The sequence below is a fragment of the Telmatherina bonti genome (genome assembly GCF_933228915.1).
Source record: "Telmatherina bonti genome assembly, chromosome: 6".
NCBI classification, from domain to species: domain Eukaryota; kingdom Metazoa; phylum Chordata; class Actinopteri; order Atheriniformes; family Telmatherinidae; genus Telmatherina; species Telmatherina bonti.
This window is the reverse complement of record NC_136624.1, coordinates 31,999,601-32,006,253: the sequence shown is the minus strand read 5'-3', so window position 1 is coordinate 32,006,253 and position 6,653 is coordinate 31,999,601.

Below are 6,653 nucleotides of genomic sequence, written 5' to 3'. Positions count from 1 at the left end.
CCTAAATCCATCCATCCATCCATTCCTAAATCTATCCATCCATCCATCCATCCATCCATCCCTAAATCCATCCATCCATCCACCCATCCATTCCTAAATCTATCCATCCAGCCATCCATCCATCCACCCACCCACCCACCCATCCATCCATCCATCCATCCACCCATCCATCCATCCATCCATCCATCCCTAAATCCATCCATCAATCCATTCATCCATCCATCCATCCATCCACCCATCCATCCATCCATCCATCCATCCATCCCTAAATCCATCCATCCATCCATCCATCCATCCCTTCATCTATCCATCCATCCATCCATCCATCCATCCATCCCTAAATCCATCCATCCATCCATCCATCCATCCATCCACCCATCCATCCATCCATCCATCCATCCATCCCTAAATCCATCCATCCATCCATCCATCCATCCCTTCATCTATCCATCCATCCATCCATCCATCCATCTATCCACCCATCCATCCATCCATCCATCCACCCATCCATCCATCCATCCATCCATCCATCCATCCATCCATCCATCCAATTCATCCATCCAGCCATCCATTCATCCATCCATCCATCCATCTATCCATTCACCCAAACATTTAAACATCTTTTCAAAAACATTTGAAAGCATTAACAATGGAAACAGATGTTTAAATTGAAGTTAATATCCCTTCTGTTTGCTATTTGTGGATCTTTTTTTCTCCATATTTTCACTTTCCTGTTCAGATAGCAATTTACTTCAGTGAGTTACTTAAAGATGTTACAGCTGACTCACATTTCTTAGTTCTCTGTAATCAGCATGTCGTTCCCGATCGTTAACCTTCTCCTGAATCACACTTTCATGATAGAACATGAAATAACAATTTTCAGCGTCAACACTTAATCCTGTAGTTCCACCTTAAAGCATTTAAAAGGCTAAACTTTTCTATGTTTTTCTTACTGCTTTCCTCGTACAGATGGACATTAACTTCTAAATGTCACACAGTGACACTACCACTACATTTTGGACAGCGTAGACAAATGCAAATGTATTCTGTAATGACTGAACTGACTGGTAACAGGTAACATGTAAGTAAAGATTTAGTTTGTGTGCTGTTTTTTATACCCAGCAGTCCCAGTTTTAAATGAAGCAGTGGTTTTAATATAAAGTAAGTATCCCTTAATCTTGTTTATATATATTGTGGTATGTGATAATGATATAGGTACAAGCATCAAAATTTCTTTAGATATAGAAGATTTTCAAAATGATAGAGTATGAGAAATCACATTTTAGGATTTGATTATTAATGAAGATATATATGAAGACATAAATTAATAAAATATTTAAAAAATGATAAAACAGTTGCTATGCCATTGCATATTTATTAGATAGTTTTATACCCCACTTACTGCATTAAGATATGGGGAAGAGCTAAAGGAAGACACTAAATCTAATACTGTGTTAAAAATATTAAAGCCGCTATATTAAGAAATATGATGAAATGTTTTATTTGTTTTGCTTTGTTTTTCTTCCTACAGATGTGCAGTGTCTGTTGGAAACTTGTAGCATGTTGGTCTGCAGCTGGTTTTACTTCAGTTTTATTTTATGTCTAATTACTGATTTATGTGAAATGGGAAGATTGTACAACAGTTTTCTTCTTTCCGCTCCTTTTCTTTCAGGTTTTCAAGATCTATGTTTGTATTGATGATTTTGTTTCAGGAAACAAAATAAATAAATAATTAAAAGAAATCAATCTTTAGCTTAACATGTCGTAGATCTGTATCTCATAATATTCTAAATGATAACAAGTTATATGAGTGTGCTTTAATGCTGTGCACACCAAAGAGATGCAGAGTATTTGTAGGTGTGTGATGGAGAAATTCTTCTTTAATATGTGACAGAATCTTAAAGAATATTACTCCTGGTGTTGCGTGTTGCACTTCCACATGTCTGCAGCTGACTTTCACTCCCTTATTGACTCTGCTTTCACATTTAGACGTCTGCCTCTTATCATTGTTCTGATATTTCACAGCATAGATGAATAAGCTGTGTTGGCTTTGTATTTATTGATGTTCTAACATGATGACAGAAGACTGGCAGCCTCTTTCTGTAGAGGCCTCCCAGCTGGAGGCAGTCTGGTTCACCTATCTGTATGTGTGTGTGTGTGTGTGTGTGTGTGTGTGTGTGTGTGTGTGTGTGTCAGATGGACTTACTTAACCCCAGCTAGCTGACCAACATGTGCATCCACAAATTGTGTGGATTCCACTAGTTGTCACTGTTTTCCTTTGTGATTGTGTCGCTTAAAACTACTCCTGGGGTGGTTTCTTGAGAAATTTACAGCAACAACGCGTCACAGCTGTAAATCTGCATGCACAGATCATCCTCATCACACTCTTATAAGTTCCTCGAGGAGAATTCCTGGTAGAGTGGCTCACTGCGTCACAGTTTCAGTGTGTGTGTCTGAGCTTGTCTGCGGTGAATGAACAGCTCCAGTCATGTTTGTCCCGTCCCATCCTCCCCCTCTCTCCGCTTTCTTTATCATCTCTTTTACCTCCAGCCCGTTCTCCCCTCTCCATCTCACCATCTTTGTTTGTGTTGCTTGTGTGTTTTAGACTTTTCTTACTGGCCAAACATACTGTGTTTTCTTGAGCAAGGTTTTGTCACTTTGTCAGAGCCACTGGCCTCACCCTCACCCTCATCCTCAAGCACATGTCCAAACAAACGCCTCAAACAAGCTGAAACACACAAACGATCCAGATATTTTTAAATCAACTTGGACTAAATGCTTCCTTTAGTTTGAAGGGGGGTCCATCAATTTTTATTCTGCCTTTTCCTGCAGCTCTGTGGGTGTTTTTCCTATTATATTTTTTGCTTTTTATACCTAATTGATTGAGTTTTGTGGTTCAGTGTTTCCACTTTCATCAGTAGATGGGCGAGGTTTGGGACCAGCTGGTAAACACAGTTCCAAAACAAGACTAAATATTGGACCCATCAAGCTGTGTCATCAGAAAAACATGAGTCCAAATGAGTCCAGTATGTCTTGTTGTGCTAAAAGCATGCTTCTATGGCAGTCCAACATGGTCGTACAGAAATAAAATCCTATGGAGAAGGAAAGCAGTGACTTCCAAACATGGCATTAAATATTGACACATAAAATTATGAGCCATCAACAATGTGAAGTTTTAAAGAAGCACTCATGTTGTTTACATGCAAATGCTGTAAATCAATTGAGGAATAACTGAGGTCAACAAAAGTCTGCATACAAAGAGGGGGTGCTGTCATTCATTATAGAAAGGATTTCATCCGTGAGACTGATGTTTATGTTTGTGTGAAAGTCTGATTATTTATTGTTTTTCGAAGCTTCCGCAACTTTCATTTTCAGTCACTTTTCATTTGTGTTTGTGTTGCAAAACATGCTGTAAAGTTTTACACATTCATTGTTTTGCCAGTGAATCATTGCGTATTTGTTCTATTTGACTTTTTCAAAAACACTCATTAATTTTTCCAGCATTGTCATTTTAACACTTAACACAGTCATTCAACAAGTCCTCCAGCAAACATTTCTTCAAATGTTTGTTCCAAACCTTAAATGCACTTAATAATTCTATTTTTTATGGAACCCAGCAGGAAAGGGCATTTCATTATCATATAAGAATTTCAGCATTGGAGCAGCCAATGTCAAGTTTACTGACAAGTTTACAAGCCACAAAGAGGAGACAAAGATAGGTGGTTGGATGAAGACGCTAAATACTGCACCTTCTGATTTGGTCTATATTTTGTTATAAACATTAGGGCTGTGACAATATGCTTTTGTCCCGATTCCATTCGATTCCAATTTTTTTTGGGTGCCGATTCGATTTAAATTGCGATTCTCAAAATTCTTTTGATTTTTGTAGATTAAAAACAATTTTTTTTTAATTTATTTATTTATTTATTTTTTTTATAAAACTTCTTTTTGCTCGTAATTTTTCTTGATTTCAGTTAGAAAAAAACAACACAGTAGCCAGATCATCATTCTGCTGCTATAATGCCCAAGAAGACAAGTAAAAAGATCAGTAAAAACAATGAAAATGACAAAAAAATTTATAGTGGATTATTTTGTTTATTTAAAAAAAAAAAAAATCGATTTTTTTTTTAACAAAAAAATCGATTTTAAAATTGTGATTTTTTTTTTTAAATAAAAAAATCGATTTTTTTTTTTTAACAAAAAAATCGATTTTAAAATTGTGAAGAAAAACAAAATCCACATTTCCAATTTTTCGATTCAATTTTCCCACCCCTAATAAACATCCACTGTCAGAATGGTTTTTTTTTTGTTGTTGTTGTGTTGTTTTTTGTTTTTTTTTGCTTGCATTGAAACATTTATTATAAATCCATGACATTTCTTTGATACATTCTAAGTGGGAACAACTATCCAGAGACAAACTTCATTGTTGGTTTTAGACTTTTTGCATGATTAGCTGATGGCAAAATTAGAGATAAATGAACTGGTTTACACCCTTATGCATATCCATTTCATTACTTTCTTTCTTATATGCACTCTGGGCAGAGATCAGGGATTCGTGTTGGAGGTCAGACAGACAGACAGACAGACAGAGAGAGTGGGAGGGGGGATAGATGTGTCTGCCTCTCAAGAGCTAAATTCTGTAAACTTAGAAACTCTGTGAGTCTGTTTATATCTTTAAAACCTGTCAAGCTGTCCTGATGCATGTACCGGCTGCCTGGCCTGTCACACTGGTGCATGCATAGCATGTTGTCTTTGTGTTGGGGCTCTGGGCCTGGCACCCATCACACACAGGAAACAGGCCCTGGCCGTGAGCTGCACATTAAAAACACAGGAAATACACACAGGAAGCCATGTCTCAACCCCTTCTGCACTGCTCACACACTCCTCCACACTGACAAGGGCCGAAGCCATGCTGCACACTCAGCTGACAACCTGCAGTGTGTGCTGTCTCCTTCAACCCCCCCCCCACATCCTTTATTGCAGAATGTGAGCTAGCCGCAAGCCAACTCTGTTTTTTTAGAGGGCAAGACTGAGAAAATGGCACAATCTTTCTGGAAGGAGAAAATTTTGAAAGGCAGCTAAATCAGGCTAAACGTCCTCACTTAGCTTCAGATTAGACTCAGATCTCATTTCTGATGAAAGAGTACAAAACAAAGTAATTTATTAGTTGAAGACTTAAATTTCTTGACAGATTTCTTTTCTAATAAATTCCCTCCTTAGTACGAGGGCAAAACAATAAAGATGATCTGTGTATGCATCAGACAACATGATGCAATGCCGGGATTAACCCAGAAAAAACCAAGTCAGAGTCACTCGTGCAAAAACCTTGAGAATAAGTCTGACTTGTCTGCCCTCCCACGCCAGCTGAGCTCAAGCAATCATTAAGTCCTCAGAGACGAGACCGCCAAGAGCCTATCTGTTTACTTTTGATTAATCACTGTCATGTTTGGCTGTGCTGCTGTGGAGCAAACTCTGCCATCACTAATATCTCTTTACCTCTAATGCCAAAAGCCTAGTGCACTTAAAAGAACTCTTCATCAAATGTGGTTATATTTATTTACTGGGTTTTTTTTTATTTGCAATGTCATTTTTCTCCTTGTTTTTATTGTGATTTGTATTATTGCTGACAAAAGAACAGCTGCAATTCATCTCACACTAATGTAACTCTAGTAGTTAGAATAAAAGAGGTGGTGAATGGTGATGACTATTGGTTTATCCAGTCAGTGAGTGATCTGAATAGTCAAATTAATTCACATTTGTTTGTTTTTTTCTTCATGAAAAAAAGATTTATCACTATCCGGTGGTTACACGATGTCTTCAGCTAACTGGTTAAATGATTTGATTTCAGATTTAGGTTTTTAAAAAGCCAAAGATGTATGATCATCTTAAAAGAAAAAAGAAAAAACAACTTAAGGACCCAAATCTCCCATTTTTCCAGGACTGGACAAAAGCAGCCTGAGTTGGAAAAAGTGTAAAGTAGATGCTGCCTTTCCTGCTTTGTTGTGCTTCATCAGTCCTGTTTTGGAGTCTGTCCACCATCTCAGTTTCCATCCATCAGTGAGACAGAGGTCTCCTGAAAACTGCCTTCTAATTCCTCTATTTCCCTGTTTGTGTCTCAGACTCCTTAACTCTGTCTCCTTTACTTATTTACTTCCGGTGATGGACACACACATGCTTGTGGAACAGACATTTTTATGCCACATTGGGAAAATATTCATATGTTTTGCCTGGATTCACTCTTCAGGGAATAACAAACACATCAAATCAAATATGATAAAGTTAAAAGTGGGAACAAAACAGGTGATACAAAAATATGAATGAAAATGGAAAAAAGTTTTTTAAAATCCAAATGCCCAAAAGTCAGACTTTAAAAAGTTCTCACTTCCCATTTTCTGCTGTTTCACATCATAAAATATCAGCACAGGTTTTAGTCTGGTACCTTATAATGATCTGTGGGAGACCTTGAGAAGCCATCTTTGTTCATTAAGGTGACACATGCCAAACACGCTGGTTAGCTATGATAACGGCAGGAAGGCGACGTAATGACTTTAAAGAAGTCTTGCTTTTTGGTCCAAATCCGTACCGAGTGCTGACTGCACTGTAAGACACTTACACCTTGTTTTAAAAGTGGCCAATAACAAATGAGCAAACTC